This window comes from Trematomus bernacchii, unplaced genomic scaffold (assembly GCF_902827165.1).
Source record: "Trematomus bernacchii unplaced genomic scaffold, fTreBer1.1, whole genome shotgun sequence".
NCBI lineage: Eukaryota > Metazoa > Chordata > Actinopteri > Perciformes > Nototheniidae > Trematomus > Trematomus bernacchii.
Genome location: NW_022987648.1, coordinates 14,306,990 through 14,331,020, shown reverse-complemented (window position 1 = coordinate 14,331,020; position 24,031 = coordinate 14,306,990). Strand labels below are relative to the sequence as shown.

Here is a 24,031-nt window from a genome sequence, read left to right as displayed (position 1 = left end):
AAGGTCCTGGGATCAATCCCCAGCGTCTCCAATAACATTGAGCCAGAATTGTTATTCTGTACTACATTTAAAGAGTTTCTCAAACCATTGAGGAGAGCCCTCTATCCAACTTTCATTTGAACTGTGATCATGAGAGCTCTTGAAAGTACTTTTTTTGTTTGATTAAGCAATTGGATCGTTAAAAGACTGTACAAACAAGTACCTACCGATTGATATAATAACATGAAGGGGATGTAGCTCAGTGGTAGAGCGTGTGCTTTGCATGTACAAGGTCCTGGGATCAATCCCCAGCATCTCCATCATTGCCAATAACATCTTAAGGTCTCGACAAATGGACACTCAAGGAATCTGTTAATTTTTGTTGTGATAATAAGAGCTCTTGAAAGATATCTTTTTATATAATCAAGTAATAGAATTAGTAAAATAATAAACAAACAAGTACATATGTAAGGATTGATGTGACGCAATGAAGGGGATGTACCTCAGTGGTAGAGCGTTCGCTGAGCGTGTGCTTAGCATGTAAAAGGTACTGGGATCAATCGCCAGCATCTCCAACACCATTTAAACAGATGACTTCTTATATACTCAAACCATAAAGTAATGTCCTTTATTAAAGTTTCTTGAAAATCAGGCCCTTTGTTCATCTGTACCTCATTATCCAAAATAGTAATTACAGAAGATAATGAGGACACCATGAAGGGGATGTAGCTCAGTGGTAGAGCGTGTGCTTTGCATGTACAAGGTCCTGGGATCAATCCCCAGCTTCTCCATCATGGCTCTTTAATTGAATAATTAACTGAGTCTCAGTTTACAAACTAATCCACAGTCACACAACATTTCAAACCAAATGAAAAGGGGATGTAGCTCAGTAGTAGAGCGTGTGCTTTGCATGTACAAGGTCCTGGGATCAATCCCCAGCATCTCCAACAACATCGAGCCAGAATTGTTATTCTGTACTACATTTAAAGAGTTACTCAAACCATTGAAGAGAGCCCTCTATCCAAGTTTCATTTGAACTGTGATCATGAGAGCTCTTGAAAGTACTTTTTTGTTTGATTAAGCAATTGGATCGTTAAAAGACTGTGCAAACAAGTACCTACCGATTGATATAATAACATGAAGGGGATGTAGCTCTGTGGTAGAGCGTGTGCTTTGCATGTACAAGGTCCTGGGATCAATCCCCAGCATCTCCATCATTGCCAATAACATCTTAAGGTCTCGACAAATGGACACTCAAGGAATCTGTGAAAAAAATGTGTGATAATAAGAGCTCTTGAAAGTTATCTTTTTATATAATCAAGTAATAGAATTAGTAAAATAATAAACAAACAAGTACATATGTAAGGATTGATGTGACGCAATGAAGGGGATGTACCTCAGTGGTAGAGCGTTCGCTGAGCGTGTGCTTAGCATGTAAAAGGTACTGGGATCAATCGCCAGCATCTCCAACACCATTTAAACAGATGACTTCTTATATACTCAAACCATAAAGTAATGTCCTTTATTAAAGTTTCTTGAAAATCAGGCCCTTTGTTCATCTGTACCTCATTATCCAAAATAGTAATTACAGAAGATAATGAGGACACCATGAAGGGGATGTAGCTCAGTGGTAGAGCGTGTGCTTTGCATGTACAAGGTCCTGGGATCAATCCCCAGCTTCTCCATCATGGCTCTTTAATTGAATAATTAACTGAGTCTCAGTTTACAAACTAATCCACAGTCACACAACATTTCAAACCAAATGAAAAGGGGATGTAGCTCAGTAGTAGAGCGTGTGCTTTGCATGTACAAGGTCCTGGGATCAATCCCCAGCATCTCCAACAACATCGAGCCAGAATTGTTATTCTGTACTACATTTAAAGAGTTACTCAAACCATTGAAGAGAGCCCTCTATCCAAGTTTCATTTGAACTGTGATCATGAGAGCTCTTGAAAGTACTTTTTTGTTTGATTAAGCAATTGGATCGTTAAAAGACTGTGCAAACAAGTACCTACCGATTGATATAATAACATGAAGGGGATGTAGCTCTGTGGTAGAGCGTGTGCTTTGCATGTACAAGGTCCTGGGATCAATCCCCAGCATCTCCATCATTGCCAATAACATCTTAAGGTCTCGACAAATGGACACTCAAGGAATCTGTGAAAAAAATGTGTGATAATAAGAGCTCTTGAAAGTTATCTTTTTATATAATCAAGTAATAGAATTAGTAAAATAATAAACAAACAAGTACATATGTAAGGATTGATGTGACGCAATGAAGGGGATGTACCTCAGTGGTAGAGCGTTTGCTGAGCGTGTGCTTAGCATGTACAAAGTACTGGGATCAATCCCCAGCATCTCCAACACCATTTAAACAGATGACTTCTTATATACTCAAACCATAAAGTAATGTCCTTTATTAAAGTTTCTTGAAAATCAGGCCCTTTGTTCATCTGTACCTCATTATCCAAAATAGTAATTACAGAAGATAATGAGGACACCATGAAGGGGATGAAGCTCAGTGGTAGAGCGTGTGCTTCGCATGTACAAGGTCTTGGGATCAATCCCAAGCTTCTCCATCATGGCTCTTTAATTGAATAATTAACTGAGTCTCAGTTTACAAACTAATCCACAGTCACACAACATTTCATACCAAATGAAAAGGGGATGTAGCTCAGTGGTAGAGCGTGTGCTTTGCATGTACAAGGTCTTGGGATCAATCCCCAGCTTCTCCATCATGGCTCTTTAATTGAATAATTACCTGAGTCTCAGTTTACAAACTAATCCACAGTCACACAACATTTCATACCGAATGAAAAGGGGATGTAGCTCAGTGGTAGAGCGTGTGCTTTGCATGTACAAAGTCTTGGGATCAATCCCCAGCTTCTCCATCATGGCTCTTTAATTGAATAATTAACTGAGTCTAAGTTTACAAACTAATCCACAATCACACAACATTTCATACTGAATGAAAAGGGGATGTAGCTCAGTGGTAGAGCGTGTGCTTTGCATGTACAAGGTCCTGGGATCAATCCCCAGCATCTCCAACAACATTGAGCCAGAATTGTATTCTGTACTACATTTAAAGAGTTACTCAAACCATTGAAGAGAGCCCTCTATCCAAGTTTCATTTGAACTGTGATCATGAGAGCTCTTGAAAGTACTTTTTTGTTTGATTAAGCAATCGGATCGTAAAAAGACTGTTCAAACAAGTACCTACCGATTGATATAATAACATGAAGGGGATGTAGCTCAGTGGTAGAGGGTGTGCTTTGCATGTACAAGGTCCTGGGATCAATCCCCAGCATGTCCATCATTGCCAATAACATCTTAAGGTCTCGACAAATGGACGCACAAGGAATCTGTACATTTTTGTTGTGATAATAAGAGCTCTTGAAAGATATCTTTTTATATAATCAAGTAATAGAATTAGTAAAATAATAAACAAACAAGTACATATGTAAGGATTGATGTGACGCAATGAAGGGGATGTACCTCAGTGGTAGAGCGTTTGCTGAGCGTGTGCTTAGCATGTACAAGGTACTGGGATCAATCCCCAGCATCTCCAACACCATTTAAACAGATGACTTCTTATATACTCAAACCATAAAGTAATGTCCTTTATTAAAGTTTCTTGAAAATCAGGCCCTTGTTCATCTGTACCTCATTATCCAAAATAGTAATTACAGAAGATAATGAGGACACCATGAAGGGGATGTAGCTCAGTGGTAGAGAGTGTGCTTCGCATGTACAAAGTCTTGGGATCAATCCCCAGCTTCTCCATCATGGCTCTTTAATTGAATAATTAACTGAGTCTCAGTTTACAAACTAATCCACAGTCACACAACATTTCATACCGAATGAAAAGGGGATGTAGCTCAGTGGTAGAGCGTGTGCTTTGCATGTACAAGGTCCTGGGATCAATCCCCAGCTTCTCCATCATGGCTCTTTAATTGAATAATTAACTGAGTCTCAGTTTACAAACTAATCCACAGTCACACAACATTTCATACCAAATGAAAAGGGGATGTAGCTCAGTGGTAGAGCGTGTGCTTTGCATGTACAAGGTCCTGCGATCAATCCCCAGCATCTCCATCATTGCCAATAAGATCTTAAGGTCTCGACAAATAGACGCTCAAGGAATCTATAATTTTTTGTTGTGATAATAAGAGCTCTTGAACGATATCTTTTTATATAATCAAGTAATAGAATTAGTAAAATAATAAACAAACAAGTACATATGTAAGGATTGATGTGACGCAATGAAGGGGATGTACCTCAGTGGTAGAGCGTTTGCTGAGCGTGTGCTTAGCATGTACAAAGTACTGGGATCAATCCCCAGCATCTCCAACACCATTTAAACAGATGACTTCTTATATACTCAAACCATAAAGTAATGTCCTTTATTAAAGTTTCTTGAAAATCAGGCCCTTTGTTCATCTGTACCTCATTATCCAAAATAGTAATTACAGAAGATAATGAGGACACCATGAAGGGGATGTAGCTCAGTGGTAGAGCGTGTGCTTCGCATGTACAAGGTCCTGGGATCAATCCCCAGCTTCTCCATCATGGCTCTTTAATTGAATAATTAACTGAGTCTCAGTTTACAAACTAATCCACAGTCACACAACATTTCATACCGAATTAAAAGGGGATGTATCTCAGTGGTAGAGTGTGTGCTTTGCATGTACAAGGTCCTGGGATCAATCCCCAGCATCTCCAACAACATTGAGCCAGAATTGTTATTCTGTACTACATTTAAAGAGTTACTCAAACCATTGAAGAGAGCCCTCTATCCAAGTTTCATTTGAACTGTGATCATGAGAGCTCTTGAAAGTACTTTTTTGTTTAATTAAGCAATCGGATCGTTAAAGACTGTACAAACAAGTACCTACCGATTGATATAATAACATGAAGGGGATGTAGCTCAGTGGTAGAGCGTGTGCTTTGCATGTCCAAGGTCCTCGGATCAATCCCCAGCATCTCCATCATTGCCAATAACATCTTAAGGTCTCGACAAATGGACACTCAAGGAATCTGTAAAAAAAATGTGTGATAATAAGAGATCTTGAAAGTTATCTTTTTATATAATCAAGTAATAGAATTAGTAAAATAATAAACAAACAAAAACATATGTAAGGATTGATGTGACGCAATGAAGGGGATGTACCTCAGTGGTAGAGCGTTTGCTGAGCGTGTGCTTAGCATGTACAAAGTACTGGGATCAATCCCCAGCATCTCCAACACCATTTAAACAGATGACTTCTTATATACTCAAACCATAAAGTAATGTCCTTTATTAAAGTTTCTTGAAAATCAGGCCCTTTGTTCATCTGTACCTCATTATCCAAAATAGTAATTACAGAAGATAATAAGGACACCATGAAGGGGATGTAGCTCAGTGGTAGAGCGTGTGCTTCGCATGTACAAGGTCCTGGGATCAATCCCCAGCTTCTCCATCATGGCTCTTTAATTGAATAATTAACTGAGTCACAGTTTACAAACTAATCCACAGTCACACAACATTTCATACCGAATGAAAAGGGGATGTAGCTCAGTGGTAGAGCGTGTGCTTTGCATGTACAAGGTCTTGGGATCAATCCCCAGCTTCTCCATCATGGCTCTTTAATTGAATAATTAACTGAGTCTCAGTTTACAAACTAATCCACAGTCACACAACATTTCATACCGAATTAAAAGGGGATGTATCTCAGTGGTAGAGTGTGTGCTTTGCATGTACAAGGTCCTGGGATCAATCCCCAGCATCTCCAACAACATTGAGCCAGAATTGTTTATCTGTACTACATTTAAAGAGTTACTCAAACCATTGAAGAGAGCCCTCCATCCAAGTTTCATTTGAACTGTGATCATGAGAGCTCTTGAAAGTACTTTTTTGTTTAATTAAGCAATCGGATCGTTAAAGACTGTACAAACAAGTACCTACCGATTGATATAATAACATGAAGGGGATGTAGCTCAGTGGTAGAGCGTGTGCTTTGCATGTCCAAGGTCCTGGGATCAATCCCCAGCATCTCCATCATTGCCAATAACATCTTAAGGTCTCGACAAATGGACACTCAAGGAATCTGTAAAAAAAATGTGTGATAATAAGAGCTCTTGAAAGTTATCTTCTTATATAATCAAGTAATAGAATTAGTAAAATAATAAACAAACAAGTACATATGTAAGGATTGATGTGACGCAATGAAGGGGATGTACCTCAGTGGTAGAGCGTTTGCTGAGCGTGTGCTTAGCATGTACAAAGTACTGGGATCAATCCCCAGCATCTCCAACACCATTTAAACAGATGACTTCTTATATACTCAAACCATAAAGTAATGTCCTTTATTAAAGTTTCTTGAAAATCAGGCCCTTTGTTCATCTGTACCTCATTATCCAAAATAGTAATTACAGAAGATAATGAGGACACCATGAAGGGGATGTAGCTCAGTGGTAGAGCGTGTGCTTTGCATGTACAAGGTCTTGGGATCAATCCCCAGCTTCTCCATCATGGCTCTTTAATTGAATAATTAACTGAGTCTCAGTTTACAAACTAATCCACAGTCACACAACATTTCATACTGAATTAAAAGGGGATGTAGCTCAGTGGTAGTGTGTGTGCTTTGCATGTACAAGGTCCTGGGATCAATCCCCAGCATCTCCAACAACATTGAGCCAGAATTGTATTCTGTACTACATTTAAAGAGTTACTCAAACCATTGAGGAGAGCCCTCTATCCAAGTTTCATTTGAACTGTGATCATGAGAGCTCTTGAAAGTACTTTTTTGTTTGAATAAGCAATCAGATCGTTAAAGACTGTACAAACAAGTACCTACCGATTGATATAATAACATGAAGGGGATGTAGCTCAGTGGTAGAGTGTGTGCTTAGCATGTACAAGGTACTGGGATCATGCCCCAGCATCTCCAACACCATTTAAACAGATGACTTCTTATATACTCAAACCATAAAGTAATGTCCTTTATTAAAGTTTCTTGAAAATCAGGCCCTTTGTTCATCTGTACCTCATTATCCAAAATAGTAATTACAGAAGATAATGAGGACACCATGAAGGGGATGTAGCTCAGTGGTAGAGCGTGTGCTTTGCATGTACAAGGTCCTGGGATCAATCCCCAGCATCTCCATCATTGCCAATAACATCTTAAGGTCTCGACAAATGAACACTCAAGGAATCTGTTAATTTTTGTTGTGATAATAAGAGCTCTTGAAAGATATCTTTTTATATAATCAAGTAATAGAATTAGTAAAATAATAAACAAACAAGTACATATGTAAGGATTGATGTGACACAATGAAGGGGATGTACCTCAGTGGTAGAGTGTTTGCTGAGCGTGTGCTTAGCATGTACAAGGTACTGGGATCAATCCCCAGCATCTCCAACACCATTTAAACAGATGACTTCTTATATACTCAAACCATAAAGTAATGTCCTTTATTAAAGTTTCTTGAAAATCAGGCCCTTTGTTCATCTGTACCTCATTATCCAAAATAGTAATTACAGAAGATAATGAGGACACCATGAAGGGGATGTAGCTCAGTGGTAGAGCGTGTGCTTCGCATGTACAAGGTCTTGGGATCAATCCCCAGCTTCTCCATCATGGCTCTTTAATTGAATAATTAACTGAGTCTCAGTTTACAAACTAATCCACAGTCACACAACATTTCATACCGAATGAAAAGGGGATGTAGCTCAGTGGTAGCGCGTGTGCTTTGCATGTACAAGGTCCTGGGATCAATCCCCAGCTTCTCCATCATGGCTCTTTAATTGAATAATTAACTGAGTCTCAGTTTACAAACTAATCCACAGTCACACAACATTTCATACCGAATGAAAAGGGGATGTAGCTCAGTGGTAGAGCGTGTGCTTTGCATGTACAAGGTCCTGGGAACAATCCCCAGCATCTCCATCATTGCCAATAAGATATTAAGGTCTCGACAAATGGACGCTCAAGGAATCTATTATTTTTGTTGTGATAATAAGAGCTCTTGAAAGATATCTTTTTATATAATCAAGTAATAGAATTAGTAAAATAATAAACAAACAAGTACATATGTGAGGATTGATGTGACACAATGAAGGGGATTTACCTCAGTGGTAGAGCGTTTGCTGAGCGTGTGCTTAGCATGTACAAGGTCCTGGGATCAATCCCCAGCATCTCCAACAACATTGAGCCAGAATTGTATTCTGTAATACATTTAAAGAGTTACTCAAACCATTGAGGAGAGCCCTCTATCCAAGTTTCATTTGAACTGTGATCATGAGAGCTCTTGAAAGTACTTTTTTGTTTGAATAAGCAATCGGATCGTTAAAGACTGTACAAACAAGTACCTACCGATTGATATAATAACATGAAGGGGATGTAGCTCAGTGGTAGAGCGTGTGCTTTGCATGTACAAGGTCCTGGGATCAATCCCCAGCATCTCCATCATTGCCAATAACATCTTAAGGTCTCGACAAATGAACACTCAAGGAATCTGTTAATTTTTGTTGTGATAATAAGAGCTCTTGAAAGATATCTTTTTATATAATCAAGTAATAGAATTAGTAAAATAATAAACAAACAAGTACATATGTAAGGATTGATGTGACACAATGAAGGGGATGTACCTCAGTTGTAGAGTGTTTGCTGAGCGTGTGCTTAGCATGTACAAGGTACTGGGATCAATCTCCAGCATCTCCAACACCATTTAAACAGATGACTTCTTATATACTCAAACCATAAAGTAATGTCCTTTATTAAAGTTTCTTGAAAATCAGGCCCTTTGTTCATCTGTACCTCATTATCCAAAATAGTAATTACAGAAGATAATGAGGACACCATGAAGGGGATGTAGCTCAGTGGTAGAGCGTGTGCTTTGCATGTACAAGGTATTGGGATCAATCCCCAGCTTCTCCATCATGGCTCTTTAATTGAATAATTAACTGAGTCTCAGTTTACAAACTAATCCACAGTCACACAACATTTCATACTGAATTAAAAGGGGATGTAGCTCAGTGGTAGTGTGTGTGCTTTGCATGTACAAGGTCCTGGGATCAATCCCCAGCATCTCCAACAACATTGAGCCAGAATTGTATTCTGTACTACATTTAAAGAGTTACTCAAACCATTGAGGAGAGCCCTCTATCCAAGTTTCATTTGAACTGTGATCATGAGAGCTCTTGAAAGTACTTTTTTGTTTTAATAAGCAATCGGATCGTTAAAGACTGTACAAACAAGTACCTACCGATTGATATAATAACATGAAGGGGATGTAGCTCAGTGGTAGAGCGTGTGCTTTGCATGTACAAGGTCCTGGGATCAATCCCCAGCATCTCCATCATTGCCAATAACATCTTAAGGTCTCGACAAATGGACACTCAAGGAATCTGTAAAAAAAATGTGTGATAATAAGAGCTCTTGAAAGTTATCTTTTTATATAATCAAGTAATAGAATTAGTAAAATAATAAACAAACAAGTACATATGTAAGGATTGATGTGACGCAATGAAGGGGATGTACCTCAGTGGTAGAGCGTTTGCTGAGCGTGTGCTTAGCATGTACAAAGTACTGGGATCAATACCCAGCATCTCCAACACCATTTAAACAGATGACTTCTTATATACTCAAACCATAAAGTAATGTCCTTTATTAAAGTTTCTTGAAAATCAGGCCCTTTGTTCATCTGTACCTCATTATCCAAAATAGTAATTACAGAAGATAATGAGGACACCATGAAGGGGATGTAGCTCAGTGGTAGAGCGTGTGCTTCGCATGTACAAGGTCCTGGGATCAATCCCCAGCTTCTCCATCATGGCTCTTTAATTGAATAATTAACTGAGTCACAGTTTACAAACTAATCCACAGTCACACAACATTTCATACCGAATGAAAAGGGGATGTAGCTCAGTGGTAGAGCGTGTGCTTTGCATGTACAAGGTCTTGGGATCAATCCCCAGCTTCTCCATCATGGCTCTTTAATTGAATAATTAACTGAGTCTCAGTTTACAAACTAATCCACAGTCACACAACATTTCATACCGAATTAAAAGGGGATGTATCTCAGTGGTAGAGTGTGTGCTTTGCATGTACAAGGTCCTGGGATCAATCCCCAGCATCTCCAACAACATTGAGCCAGAATTGTTTATCTGTACTACATTTAAAGAGTTACTCAAACCATTGAAGAGAGCCCTCTATCCAAGTTTCATTTGAACTGTGATCATGAGAGCTCTTGAAAGTACTTTCTTGTTTAATTAAGCAATCGGATCGTTAAAGACTGTACAAACAAGTACCTACCGATTGATATAATAACATGAAGGGGATGTAGCTCAGTGGTAGAGCGTGTGCTTTGCATGTCCAAGGTCCTGGGATCAATCCCCAGCATCTCCATCATTGCCAATAACATCTTAAGGTCTCGACAAATGGACACTCAAGGAATCTGTAAAAAAAAATGTGTGATAATAAGAGCTCTTGAAAGTTATCTTTTTATATAATCAAGTAATAGAATTAGTAAAATAATAAACAAACAAGTACATATGTAAGGATTGATGTGACGCAATGAAGGGGATGTACCTCAGTGGTAGAGCGTTTGCTGAGCGTGTGCTTAGCATGTACAAAGTACTGGGATCAATCCCCAGCATCTCCAACACCATTTAAACAGATGACTTCTTATATACTCAAACCATAAAGTAATGTCCTTTATTAAAGTTTCTTGAAAATCAGGCCCTTTGTTCATCTGTACCTCATTATCCAAAATAGTAATTACAGAAGATAATGAGGACACCATGAATGGGATGAAGCTCAGTGGTAGAGCGTGTGCTTCGCATGTACAAGGTCCTGGGATCAATCCCCAGCTTCTCCATCATGGCTCTTTAATTGAATAATTAACTGAGTCTCAGTTTACAAACTAATCCACAGTCACACAACATTTCATACCGAATGAAAAGGGGATGTAGCTCAGTGGTAAAGCGTGTGCTTTGCATGTACAAGAGCCGCGTTCACACCGGAGTACTTTCACCGTACTTTTCGCGTTTTAGTTCCGTGAGTCGCGTTCACACCAAAAATCGTACTTAATCTCGGGTACTTTTACCCCCATTTTTAGAGCCAACTCAGAGAGCGTACTTTTCTGTGGGTGAAAAGTTCTCCAAAAGTGCCCCAGTGCTGATTGGCTGGGCGAATTGCAAACCACGCCCGTACAACTCTGAAAATGTTGTGTAGAGCCGCCATTGTTTTTCCTCGCTACAAAAACACAACGCTCCGTGCGTTGTGTTTGTTTTTGAAAGCAGTTATGGCAAGCATCAAGAAATGATGAGGAGGTGTCGGCGCTTCTGGAAATCTACGCAGAGGACGCGACCCAGGGAATGCACTGAAGCCAGTTCAGTAGCTTTCACTCGACCTGGGAATGTGCACAGCCCCACGGCACACCGGCTAAAAATAAAGAAACTCGGGCAGGACTACAAACGGCGGATTCAGTGGCCAACGATGACGACCACGACGAAGGTAAAATCAACTACATGCACTGGGGTTTTAATCTGCACAATAATGGTCTCAGATGTACTTTTATTTGCTCAGTAGATCAAGCTAGCCATGCTAGCCATAATAGGCTAACACCGGCCCCGAGCACACAGTACACACACACTGTAACTTTGTCTTGAAAGAACGTTGCGCATCGAACTGATGTTCACAATCATGTTTATTTCATAATATTCATCATATTTTATGTTTAACTTGCCTCAACAACATTAAACAAAGTTCAAGCATACATGAAGCACTCTTCAAAAAGGAACAATCTTCCGTGTTTGAACCTCTTAAATCGCTGCATAGCCGATTTATTTGGACTGGATTACCCCAGAGGGTCTAAACATTCTTTATAACACAGTTTCAGATTTGTGAAACCTTAATTCTATTTGTGAAAATACAAAAAACACATTCCTAGTATGTTGTAAAACTACATGGCGACTAAACTTGTATATTGTATATTGCTTATTTTCCCCTCTTAGGAAAGCGGACACGGGATGCGAATTTCTTTGACACCGCCCAGGCGTTGGAGGACCGGCGTGCCGTGGTGAATGAGTCGCTGCGTGGAGATCAGATGGTGCTGTTCACCAAGGCCCAGGAAACGGAGGACAAGATGCTCACCTCGATGGAGCGCCAGGCAGAAGTGTTCAAGCAGCAGATGGAGCGCCAGCAGCACCAGGATGAAGTGTGGGCGCTGCGCCATGAGGAAGCGTCGGCGCAGCGGCAGGATGAGCGACAAACTGCATTTAATAACAGTTTATTTGGTATAGTTTTTGTAAATACTGACACACGACACACAACGTTGCACTAAGGTGTGCATGCTGCTGAGAATATCCCTACACCTGGGACAGTTTATTTTATATTGTTATTACTGTTATGACTTTATTTTATATATAATGTTTACTAACATGTACAACTGACACTTTATTTACATTTAAAATTGTTCTATTTAATGTTATGTCTTGAGAGTGCAATAAAGAAAACCGACATGGCGATTAAGCTTATTTCTACTGACACTTTATCTTTTGTGACCTGTGTAGCATCCTATACATCACATGCAAGTGATTATTCTGATACCATCATGTTTCATCGGTTATAAACTGGCAAAGCTTTATTTGTCATTTATTTATCATCAATGTTGCAACCTTGTGGGGGAATGGCAGGGGCACATACACAAATATGACAATTTATATCATTTTAAATACTATTTGACCTAAACTTTTAATTCCCCCCCATTTCACACAACACAACATGGAGTCCACTATGGGCCAAAACTAACATGTATGTTTGCATAGTGTTTATGGCAGACGGATGCAGTGGGTCTCAGGAAGATATATAATAAAGGTGGGTTTGCTGCTGAGACTCCCTACAGCTGGGAGTTTATTTTATATTGTTATTACTGTTATTATATAGTACAACTGACACTTTATTTTATATTGACAATGTTTACTGACATGTACAACTGACACTTTAGTTACATTTAAAATATTTCTATTTAATGTTATGTCTTGAGAGTGCAATAAAGAAAACCGACATGGCGATTAAACAGATCCTGTATCAGTTTTTCTTCTTCTCTTGTTTTGTAGCGGGTTGCAAACAACTTTAAGGTGCTTACCGCCACCTACTGTACTTGTAATCTTCCCTCAGGGAAAAGTACTCCGGTGTGAACGCGATCTGTACTAAGTACCCTGGGGTTAAAAGCGCCAGGGCTCTTAGTGCCGGAACTAAGTACAGGAAAGTACTTGGTGTGAACGCGGCTAAGGTCTTGGGATCAATCCCCAGCTTCTCCATCATGGCTCTTTAATTGAATAATTAACTGAGTCTCAGTTTACAAACTAATCCACAGTCACACAACATTTCATACTGAATTAAAAGGGGATGTAGCTCAGTGGTAGTGTGTGTGCTTTGCATGTACAAGGTCCTGGGATCAATCCCCAGCATCTCCAACAACATTGAGCCGGAATTGTATTCTGTACTACATTTAAAGAGTTACTCAAACCATTGAGGAGAGCCCTCTATCCAAGTTTCATTTGAACTGTGATCATGAGAGCTCTTGAAAGTACTTTTTTGTTTGAATAAGCAATCGGATCGTTAAAGACTGTACAAACAAGTACCTACCGATTGATATAATAACATGAAGGGGATGTAGCTCAGTGGTAGAGCGTGTGCTTTGCATGTACAAGGTCCTGGGATCAATCCCCAGCATCTCCATCATTGCCAATAACATCTTAAGGTCTCGACAAATGGACACTCAAGGAATCTGTAAAAAAAATGTGTGATAATAAGAGCTCTTGAAAGTTATCTTTTTATATAATCAAGTAATAGAATTAGTAAAATAATAAACAAACAAGTACATATGTAAGGATTGATGTGACGCAATGAAGGGGATGTACCTCAGTGGTAGAGCGTTTGCTGAGCGTGTGCTTAGCATGTACAAAGTACTGGGATCAATCCCCAGCATCTCCAACACCATTTAAACAGATGACTTCTTATATACTCAAACCATAAAGTAATGTCCTTTATTAAAGTTTCTTGAAAATCAGGCCCTTTGTTCATCTGTACCTCATTATCCAAAATAGTAATTACAGAAGATAATGAGGACACCATGAAGGGGATGTAGCTCAGTGGTAGAGCGTGTGCTTCGCATGTACAAGGTCCTGGAATCAATCCCCAGCTTCTCCATCATGGCTCTTTAATTGAATAATTAACTGAGTCTCAGTTTACAAACTAATCCACAGTCACACAACATTTCATACCGAATGAAAAGGGGATGTAGCTCAGTGGTAGAGCGTGTGCTTTGCATGTACAAGGTCTTGGGATCAATCCCCAGCTTCTCCATCATGGCTCTTTAATTGAATAATGAACTGAGTCTCAGTTTACAAACTAATCCACAGTCACACAACATTTCATACTGAATTAAAAGGGGATGTAGCTCAGTGGTAGTGTGTGTGCTTTGCATGTACAAGGTCCTGGGATCAATCCCCAGCATCTCCAACAACATTGAGCCAGAATTGTATTCTGTACTACATTTAAAGAGTTACTCAAACCATTGAGGAGAGCCCTCTATCCAAGTTTCATTTGAACTGTGATCATGAGAGCTCTTGAAAGTACTTTTTTGTTTAATTAAGCAATCGGATCGTTAAAAGACTGTACAAACAAGTACCTACCGATTGATATAATAACATGAAGGGGATGTAGCTCAGTGGTAGAGCGTGTGCTTTGCATGTACAAGGTCCTGGGATCAATCCCCAGCATCTCCATCATTGCCATTAACATCTTAAGGTCTCGACAAATCGCAGCTCAAGGAATCTGTTAATTTTTGTTGTGATAATAAGAGCTCTTGAAAGATATCTTTTTATATAATCAAGTAATAGAATTAGTAAAATAATAAACAAACAAGTACATATGTAAGGATTGATGTGACACAATGAAGGGGATGTACCTCAGTGGTAGAGCGTTCGCTGAGCGTGTGCTTAGCATGTACAAGGTACTGGGATCAATCCCCAGCATCTCCATCATTGCCATTAACCTCTTAAGGTCTCGACAAATGGACGCTCAAGGAATCTGTTAATTCTTGTTGTGATAATAAGAGCTCTTGAAAGATATCTTTTTATATAATCAAGTAATAGAATTAGTAAAATAATAAACAAACAAGTACATATGTAAGGATTGATGTGACACAATGAAGGGGATGTACCTCAGTGGTAGAGCGTTTGCTGAGCGTGTGCTTAGCATGTACAAGGTACTGGGATCAATCCCCAGCATCTCCAACACCATTTAAACAGATGACTTCTTATATACTCAGACCATAAAGTAATGTCCTTTATTAAAGTTTCTTGAAAATCAGGCCCTTTGTTCATCTGTACCTCATTATCCAAAATAGTAATTACAGAAGATAATGAGGACACCATGAAGGGGATGTAGCTCTGTGGTAGAGCGTGTGCTTTGCATGTACAAGGTCCTGGGATCAATCCCCAGCATCTCCAACAACATCGAGCCAGAATTGTTATTCTGTACTACATTTAAAGAGTTACTCAAACCATTGAAGAGAGCCCTCTATCCAAGTTTCATTTGAACTGTGATCATGAGAGCTCTTGAAAGTACTTTTTTGTTTGATTAAGCAATCGGATCGTTAAAAGACTGTTCAAACAAGTACCTACCGATTGATATAATAACATGAAGGGGATGTAGCTCAGTGGTAGAGTGTGTGCTTAGCATGTACAAGGTACTGGGATCATTCCCCAGCATCTCCAACACCATTTAAACAGATGACTTCTTATATACTCAAACCATAAAGTAATGTCCTTTATTAAAGTTTCTTGAAAATCAGGCCCTTTGTTCATCTGTACCTCATTATCCAAAATAGTAATTACAGAAGATAATGAGGACACCATGAAGGGGATGTAGCTCAGTGGTAGAGCGTGTGCTTTGCATGTACAAGGTCCTGGGATCAATCCCCAGCATCTCCATCATTGCCAATAACATTTTAAGGTCTCGACAAATGAACACTCAAGGAATCTGTTAATTTTTGTTGTGATAATAAGAGCTCTTGAAAGATATCTTTTTATATAATCAAGTAATAGAATTAGTAAAATAATAAACAAACAAGTACATATGTAAGGATTGATGTGACACAATGAAGGGGATGTACCTCAGTGGTAGAGCGTGTGCTTCGCATGTACAAGGTCTTGGGATCAATCCCCAGCTTCTCCATCATGGCTCTTTAATTGAATAATTAACTGAGTCTCAGTTTACAAACTAATCCACAGTCACACAACATTTCATACCGAATGAAAAGGGGATGTAGCTCAGTGGTAGAGCGTGTGCTTTGCATGTACAAGGTCCTGGGATCAATCACCAGCTTCTCCATCATGGCTCTTTAATTGAATAATTAACTGAGTCTCAGTTTACAAACTAATCCACAGTCACACAACATTTCATACCGAATGAAAAGGGGATGTAGCTCAGTGGTAGAGCGTGTGCTTTGCATGTACAAGGTCCTGGGAACAATCCCCAGCATCTCCATCATTGCCAATTAGATATTAAGGTCTCGACAAATGGACGCTCAAGGAATCTATTATTTTTGTTGTGATAATAAGAGCTCTTGAAAGATATCTTTTTATATAATCAAGTAATAGAATTAGTAAAATAATAAACAAACAAGTACATATGTGAGGATTGATGTGACACAATGAAGGGGATGTACCTCAGTGGTAGAGCGTTTGCTGAACGTGTGCTTAGCATGTACAAGGTCCTGGGATCAATCCCCAGCATCTCCAACAACATTGAGCCAGAATTGTATTCTGTACTACATTTAAAGAGTTACTCAAACCATTGAGGAGAGCCCTCTATCCAGGTTTCATTTGAACTGTGATCACGAGAGCCCTTGAAAGTACTTTTTTGTTTGATTAAGCAATCGGATCGTTAAAGACTGTACAAACAAGTACCTACTGATTGATATAATAACATGAAGGGGATGTAGCTCAGTGGTAGAGCGTGTGCTTTGCATGTACAAGGTCCTGGGATCAATCCCCAGCATCTCCATCATTGCCAATAACATCTTAAGGTCTCGACAAATGGACACTCAAGGAATCTGTAAAAAAAATGTGTGATAATAAGAGCTCTTGAAAGTTATCTTTTTATATAATCAAGTAATAGAATTAGTAAAATAATAAACAAACAAGTACATATGTAAGGATTGATGTGACGCAATGAAGGGGATGTACCTCAGTGGTAGAGCGGTTGCTGAGCGTGTGCTTAGCATGTACAAAGTACTGGGATCAATCCCCAGCATCTCCAACACCATTTAAACAGATGACTTCTTATATACTCAAACCATAATGTAATTTCCTTTATTAAAGTTTCTTGAAAATCAGGCCCTTTGTTCATCTGTACCTCATTATCCAAAATAGTAATTACAGAAGATAATGAGGACACCATGAAGGGGATGTAGCTCAGTGGTAGAGCGTGTGCTTCGCATGTACAAGGTCCTGGGATCAATCCCCAGCTTCTCCATCATGGCTCTTTAATTGAATAATTAACTGAGTCTCAGTTTACAAACTAATCCACAGTCACACAACATTTCATACCGAATGAAAAGGGGATGTAGCTCAGTGGTAGGGCGTGTGCTTTGCATGTACAAGGTCTTGGGATAAATCCCCAGCTTCTCCATCATGGCTCTTTAATTGAATAATTAACTGAGTCTCAGTTTACAAACTAATCCACAGTCACACAACATTTCATACCGAATTAAAAGGGGATGTATCTCAGTGGTAGAGTGTGTGCTTTGCATGTACAAGGTCCTGGGATCAATCCCCAGCATCTCCAACAACATTGAGCCAGAATTGTTATTCTGTACTACATTTAAAGAGTTACTCAAACCATTGAAGAGAGCCCTCTATCCAAGTTTCATTTGAACTGTGATCACGAGAGCTCTTGAAAGTACTTTTTTGTTTAATTAAGCAATCGGATCGTTAAAAGACTGTACAAACAAGTACCTACCGATTGATATAACAACATGAAGGGGATGTAGCTCCGTGGTAGAGCGTGTGCTTTGCATGTACAAGGTCCTGGGATCAATCCCCAGCATCTCCATCATTGCCATAAACATCTTAAGGTCTCGACAAATCGCAGCTCAAGGAATCTGTTAATTTTTGTTGTGATAATAAGAGCTCTTGAAAGTTATCTTTTTATATAATCAAGTAATAGAATTAGTAAAATAATAAACAAACAAGTACATATGTAAGGATTGATGTGACGCAATGAAGGGGATGTACCTCAGTGGTAGAGCGTTTGCTGAGCGTGTGCTTAGCATGTACAAAGTACTGGGATAAATCCCCAGCATCTCCAACACCATTTAAACAGATGACTTCTTATATACTCAAACCATAAAGTAATGTCCTTTATTAAAGTTTCTTGAAAATCAGGCCCTTTGTTCATCTGTACCTCATTATCCAAAATAGTAATTACAGAAGATAATGAGGACACCATGAAGGGGATGAAGCTCAGTGGTAGAGCGTGTGCTTCGCATGTACAAGGTCCTGGGATCAATCCCCAGCTTCTCCATCATGGCTCTTTAATTGAATAATTAACTGAGTCTCAGTTTACAAACTAATCCACAGTCACACAACATTTCATACCGAATGAAAAGGGGATGTAGCTCAGTGGTAAAGCGTGTGCTTTGCATGTACAAGAGCCGCGTTCACACCGGAGTACTTTCACCGTACTTTTCGCGTTTTAGTTCCGTGAGTCGCGTTCACACCAAAAATCGTACTTAATCTCGGGTACTTTTACCCCCATTTTTAGAGCCAACTCAGAGAGCGTACTTTTCTGTGGGTGAAAAGTTCTCCAAAAGTGCCCCAGTGCTGATTGGCTGGGCGAATTGCAAACCACGCCCGTACAACTCTGAAAATGTTGTGTAGAGCCGCCATTGTTTTTCCTCGCTACAAAAACACAACGCTCCGTGCGTTGTGTTTGTTTTTGAAAGCAGTTATGGCAAGCATCAAGAAATGATGAGGAGGTGTCGGCGCTTCTGGAAATCTACGCAGAGGACGCGACCCAGGGAATGCACTGAAGCCAGTTCAGTAGCTTTCACTCGACCTGGGAATGTGCACAGCCCCACGGCACACCGGCTAAAAATAAAGAAACTCGGGCAGGACTACAAACGGCGGATTCAGTGGCCAACGATGACGACCACGACGAAGGTAAAATCAACTACATGCACTGGGGTTTTAATCTGCACAATAATGGTCTCAGATGTACTTTTATTTGCTCAGTAGATCAAGCTAGCCATGCTAGCCATAATAGGCTAACACCGGCCCCGAGCACACAGTACACACACACTGTAACTTTGTCTTGAAAGAACGTTGCGCATCGAACTGATGTTCACAATCATGTTTATTTCATAATATTCATCATATTTTATGTTTAACTTGCCTCAACAACATTAAACAAAGTTCAAGCATACATGAAGCACTCTTCAAAAAGGAACAATCTTCCGTGTTTGAACCTCTTAAATCGCTGCATAGCCGATTTATTTGGACTGGATTACCCCAGAGGGTCTAAACATTCTTTATAACACAGTTTCAGATTTGTGAAACCTTAATTCTATTTGTGAAAATACAAAAAACACATTCCTAGTATGTTGTAAAACTACATGGCGACTAAACTTGTATATTGTATATTGCTTATTTTCCCCTCTTAGGAAAGCGGACACGGGATGCGAATTTCTTTGACACCGCCCAGGCGTTGGAGGACCGGCGTGCCGTGGTGAATGAGTCGCTGCGTGGAGATCAGATGGTGCTGTTCACCAAGGCCCAGGAAACGGAGGACAAGATGCTCACCTCGATGGAGCGCCAGGCAGAAGTGTTCAAGCAGCAGATGGAGCGCCAGCAGCACCAGGATGAAGTGTGGGCGCTGCGCCATGAGGAAGCGTCGGCGCAGCGGCAGGATGAGCGACAAACTGCATTTAATAACAGTTTATTTGGTATAGTTTTTGTAAATACTGACACACGACACACAACGTTGCACTAAGGTGTGCATGCTGCTGAGAATATCCCTACACCTGGGACAGTTTATTTTATATTGTTATTACTGTTATGACTTTATTTTATATATAATGTTTACTGACATGTACAACTGACACTTTATTTACATTTAAAATTGTTCTATTTAATGTTATGTCTTGAGAGTGCAATAAAGAAAACCGACATGGCGATTAAGCTTATTTCTACTGACACTTTATCTTTTGTGACCTGTGTAGCATCCTATACATCACATGCAAGTGATTATTCTGATACCATCATGTTTCATCGGTTATAAACTGGCAAAGCTTTATTTGTCATTTATTTATCATCAATGTTGCAACCTTGTGGGGGAATGGCAGGGGCACATACACAAATATGACAATTTATATCATTTTAAATATTATTTGACCTAAACTTTTAATTCCCCCCCATTTCACACAACACAACATGGAGTCCACTATGGGCCAAAACTAACATGTATGTTTGCATAGTGTTTATGGCAGACGGATGCAGTGGGTCTCAGGAAGATATATAATAAAGGTGGGTTTGCTGCTGAGACTCCCTACAGCTGGGAGTTTATTTTATATTGTTATTACTGTTATTATATAGTACAACTGACACTTTATTTTATATTGACAATGTTTACTGACATGTACAACTGACACTTTAGTTACATTTAAAATATTTCTATTTAATGTTATGTCTTGAGAGTGCAATAAAGAAAACCGACATGGCGATTAAACAGATCCTGTATCAGTTTTTCTTCTTCTCTTGTTTTGTAGCGGGTTGCAAACAACTTTAAGGTGCTTACCGCCACCTACTGTACTTGTAATCTTCCCTCAGGGAAAAGTACTCCGGTGTGAACGCGATCTGTACTAAGTACCCTGGGGTTAAAAGCGCCAGGGCTCTTAGTGCCGGAACTAAGTACAGGAAAGTACTTGGTGTGAACGCGGCTAAGGTCTTGGGATCAATCCCCAGCTTCTCCATCATGGCTCTTTAATTGAATAATTAACTGAGTCTCAGTTTACAAACTAATCCACAGTCACACAACATTTCATACTGAATTAAAAGGGGATGTAGCTCAGTGGTAGTGTGTGTGCTTTGCATGTACAAGGTCCTGGGATCAATCCCCAGCATCTCCAACAACATTGAGCCAGAATTGTGTTCTGTACTACATTTAAAGAGTTACTCAAACCATTGAGGAGAGCCCTCTATCCAAGTTTCATTTGAACTGTGATCATGAGAGCTCTTGAAAGTACTTTTTTGTTTGAATAAGCAATCGGATCGTTAAAGACTGTACAAACAAGTACCTACCGATTGATATAATAACATGAAGGGGATGTAGCTCAGTGGTAGAGCGTGTGCTTTGCATGTACAAGGTCCTGGGATCAATCCCCAGCATCTCCATCATTGCCAATAACATCTTAAGGTCTCGACAAATGGACACTCAAGGAATCTGTAAAAAAAATGTGTGATAATAAGAGCTCTTGAAAGTTATCTTTTTATATAATCAAGTAATAGAATTAGTAAAATAATAAACAAACAAGTACATATGTAAGGATTGATGTGACGCAATGAAGGGGATGTACCTCAGTGGTAGAGCGTTTGCTGAGCGTGTGCTTAGCATGTACAAAGTACTGGGATCAATCCCCAGCATCTCCAACACCATTTAAACAGATGACTTCTTATATACTCAAACCATAAAGTAATGTCCTTTATTAAAGTTTCTTGAAAATCAGGCCCTTTGTTCATCTGTACCTCATTATCCAAAATAGTAATTACAGAAGATAATGAGGACACCATGAAGGGGATGTAGCTCAGTGGTAGAGCGTGTGCTTCGCATGTACAAGGTCCTGGAATCAATCCCCAGCTTCTCCATCATGGCTCTTTAATTGAATAATTAACTGAGTCTCAGTTTACAAACTAATCCACAGTCACACAACATTTCATACCGAATGAAAAGGGGATGTAGCTCAGTGGTAGAGCGTGTGCTTTGCATGTACAAGGTCTTGGGATCAATCCCCAGCTTCTCCATCATGGCTCTTTAATTGAATAATGAACTGAGTCTCAGTTTACAAACTAATCCACAGTCACACAACATTTCATACTGAATTAAAAGGGGATGTAGCTCAGTGGTAGTGTGTGTGCTTTGCATGTACAAGGTCCTGGGATCAATCCCCAGCATCTCCAACAATATTGAGCCAGAATTGTATTCTGTACTACATTTAAAGAGTTACTCAAACCATTGAGGAGAGCCCTCTATCCAAGTTTCATTTGAACTGTGATCATGAGAGCTCTTGAAAGTACTTTTTTGTTTAATTAAGCAATCGGATCGTTAAAAGACTGTACAAACAAGTACCTACCGATTGATATAATAACATGAAGGGTATGTAGCTCAGTGGTAGAGCGTGTGCTTCGCATGTACAAGGTCCTGGGATCAATCCCCAGCTTCTCCATCATGGCTCTTTAATTGAATAATTAACTGAGTCACAGTTTACAAACTAATCCACAGTCACACAACATTTCATACCGAATGAAAAGGGGATGTAGCTCAGTGGTAGAGCGTCTGCTTTGCATGTACAAGGTCTTGGGATCAATCCCCAGCTTCTCCATCATGGCTCTTTAATTGAATAATTAACTGAGTCTCAGTTTACAAACTAATCCACAGTCACACAACATTTCATACCGAATTAAAAGGGGATGTATCTCAGTGGTAGAGTGTGTGCTTTGCATGTACAAGGTCCTGGGATCAATCCCCAGCATCTCCAACAACATTGAGCCAGAATTGTTTATCTGTACTACATTTAAAGAGTTACTCAAAGCATTGAAGAGAGCCCTCTATCCAAGTTTCATTTGAACTGTGATCATGAGAGCTCTTGAAAGTACTTTCTTGTTTAATTAAGCAATCGGATCGTTAAAGACTGTACAAACAAGTACCTACCGATTGATATAATAACATGAAGGGGATGTAGCTCAGTGGTAGAGCGTGTGCTTTGCATGTCCAAGGTCCTGGGATCAATCCCCAGCATCTCCATCATTGCCAATAACATCTTAAGGTCTCGACAAATGGACACTCAAGGAATCTGTAAAAAAAATGTGTGATAATAAGAGCTCTTGAAAGTTATCTTTTTATATAATCAAGTAATATAATTAGTAAAATAATAAACAAACAAGTACATATGTAAGGATTGATGTGACGCAATGAAGGGGATGTACCTCAGTGGTAGAGCGTTTGCTGAGCGTGTGCTTAGCATGTACAAAGTACTGGGATCAATCCCCAGCATCTCCAACACCATTTAAACAGATGACTTCTTATATACTCAAACCATAAAGTAATGTCCTTTATTAAAGTTTCTTGAAAATCAGGCCCTTTGTTCATCTGTACCTCATTATCCAAAATAGTAATTACAGAAGATAATGAGGACACCATGAAGGGGATGTAGCTCAGTGGTAGAGCGTGTGCTTCGCATGTACAAGGTCCTGGGATCAATCCCCAGCTTCTCCATCATGGCTCTTTAATTGAATAATTAACTGAGTCTCAGTTTACAAACTAATCCACAGTCACACAACATTTCATACCGAATGAAAAGGGGATGTAGCTCAGTGGTAAAGCGTGTGCTTTGCATGTACAAGAGCCGCGTTCACACCGGAGTACTTTCACCGTACTTTTCGCGTTTTAGTTCCGTGAGTCGCGTTCACACCAAAAATCGTACTTAATCTCGGGTACTTTTACCCCCATTTTTAGAGCCAACTCAGAGAGCGTACTTTTCTGTGGGTGAAAAGTTCTCCAAAAGTGCCCCAGTGCTGATTGGCTGGGCGAATTGCAAACCACGCCCGTACAACTCTGAAAATGTTGTGTAGAGCCGCCATTGTTTTTCCTCGCTACAAAAACACAACGCTCCGTGCGTTGTGTTTGTTTTTGAAAGCAGTTATGGCAAGCATCAAGAAATGATGAGGAGGTGTCGGCGCTTCTGGAAATCTACGCAGAGGACGCGACCCAGGGAATGCACT

At 39.6% G+C, this 24,031-nt stretch overlaps 23 non-coding genes across 23 annotated transcripts; all 23 read left to right on the top strand.

The window, feature by feature from the left end:
• The first annotated feature begins 227 nt into the window (after nucleotides 1–227).
• Nucleotides 228–299, top strand: trnaa-ugc. The gene has a single exon. It is a non-coding gene; the product is annotated as a tRNA-Ala (tRNA).
• Nucleotides 300–2,954: 2,655 nt separating this feature from the next.
• trnaa-ugc lies at nucleotides 2,955–3,026 on the top strand. Its single transcript has one exon. It is a non-coding gene; the product is annotated as a tRNA-Ala (tRNA).
• Nucleotides 3,027–4,473: 1,447 nt separating this feature from the next.
• On the top strand, nucleotides 4,474–4,545 carry trnaa-cgc. Its single transcript has one exon. It is a non-coding gene; the product is annotated as a tRNA-Ala (tRNA).
• An 821-nt stretch (nucleotides 4,546–5,366) lies between these two features.
• Nucleotides 5,367–5,438, top strand: trnaa-cgc. Its single transcript has one exon. It is a non-coding gene; the product is annotated as a tRNA-Ala (tRNA).
• Nucleotides 5,439–6,836: 1,398 nt separating this feature from the next.
• trnaa-agc lies at nucleotides 6,837–6,908 on the top strand. Its single transcript has one exon. It is a non-coding gene; the product is annotated as a tRNA-Ala (tRNA).
• A 144-nt stretch (nucleotides 6,909–7,052) lies between these two features.
• On the top strand, nucleotides 7,053–7,124 carry trnaa-ugc. The gene has a single exon. It is a non-coding gene; the product is annotated as a tRNA-Ala (tRNA).
• A 399-nt stretch (nucleotides 7,125–7,523) lies between these two features.
• trnaa-cgc lies at nucleotides 7,524–7,595 on the top strand. Its single transcript has one exon. It is a non-coding gene; the product is annotated as a tRNA-Ala (tRNA).
• A 759-nt stretch (nucleotides 7,596–8,354) lies between these two features.
• Nucleotides 8,355–8,426, top strand: trnaa-ugc. Its single transcript has one exon. It is a non-coding gene; the product is annotated as a tRNA-Ala (tRNA).
• An 820-nt stretch (nucleotides 8,427–9,246) lies between these two features.
• On the top strand, nucleotides 9,247–9,318 carry trnaa-ugc. The gene has a single exon. It is a non-coding gene; the product is annotated as a tRNA-Ala (tRNA).
• Nucleotides 9,319–9,717: 399 nt separating this feature from the next.
• On the top strand, nucleotides 9,718–9,789 carry trnaa-cgc. Its single transcript has one exon. It is a non-coding gene; the product is annotated as a tRNA-Ala (tRNA).
• A 3,845-nt stretch (nucleotides 9,790–13,634) lies between these two features.
• Nucleotides 13,635–13,706, top strand: trnaa-ugc. Its single transcript has one exon. It is a non-coding gene; the product is annotated as a tRNA-Ala (tRNA).
• Nucleotides 13,707–14,105: 399 nt separating this feature from the next.
• Nucleotides 14,106–14,177, top strand: trnaa-cgc. Its single transcript has one exon. It is a non-coding gene; the product is annotated as a tRNA-Ala (tRNA).
• Nucleotides 14,178–14,683: 506 nt separating this feature from the next.
• On the top strand, nucleotides 14,684–14,755 carry trnaa-ugc. Its single transcript has one exon. It is a non-coding gene; the product is annotated as a tRNA-Ala (tRNA).
• A 921-nt stretch (nucleotides 14,756–15,676) lies between these two features.
• trnaa-agc lies at nucleotides 15,677–15,748 on the top strand. Its single transcript has one exon. It is a non-coding gene; the product is annotated as a tRNA-Ala (tRNA).
• Nucleotides 15,749–15,892: 144 nt separating this feature from the next.
• Nucleotides 15,893–15,964, top strand: trnaa-ugc. The gene has a single exon. It is a non-coding gene; the product is annotated as a tRNA-Ala (tRNA).
• Nucleotides 15,965–16,136: 172 nt separating this feature from the next.
• On the top strand, nucleotides 16,137–16,208 carry trnaa-cgc. Its single transcript has one exon. It is a non-coding gene; the product is annotated as a tRNA-Ala (tRNA).
• Nucleotides 16,209–16,967: 759 nt separating this feature from the next.
• Nucleotides 16,968–17,039, top strand: trnaa-ugc. Its single transcript has one exon. It is a non-coding gene; the product is annotated as a tRNA-Ala (tRNA).
• A 399-nt stretch (nucleotides 17,040–17,438) lies between these two features.
• trnaa-cgc lies at nucleotides 17,439–17,510 on the top strand. Its single transcript has one exon. It is a non-coding gene; the product is annotated as a tRNA-Ala (tRNA).
• Nucleotides 17,511–18,488: 978 nt separating this feature from the next.
• Nucleotides 18,489–18,560, top strand: trnaa-cgc. The gene has a single exon. It is a non-coding gene; the product is annotated as a tRNA-Ala (tRNA).
• Nucleotides 18,561–21,355: 2,795 nt separating this feature from the next.
• trnaa-ugc lies at nucleotides 21,356–21,427 on the top strand. The gene has a single exon. It is a non-coding gene; the product is annotated as a tRNA-Ala (tRNA).
• Nucleotides 21,428–21,826: 399 nt separating this feature from the next.
• On the top strand, nucleotides 21,827–21,898 carry trnaa-cgc. The gene has a single exon. It is a non-coding gene; the product is annotated as a tRNA-Ala (tRNA).
• A 506-nt stretch (nucleotides 21,899–22,404) lies between these two features.
• Nucleotides 22,405–22,476, top strand: trnaa-cgc. Its single transcript has one exon. It is a non-coding gene; the product is annotated as a tRNA-Ala (tRNA).
• Nucleotides 22,477–23,453: 977 nt separating this feature from the next.
• trnaa-cgc lies at nucleotides 23,454–23,525 on the top strand. Its single transcript has one exon. It is a non-coding gene; the product is annotated as a tRNA-Ala (tRNA).
• Nucleotides 23,526–24,031: the final 506 nt, after the last annotated feature.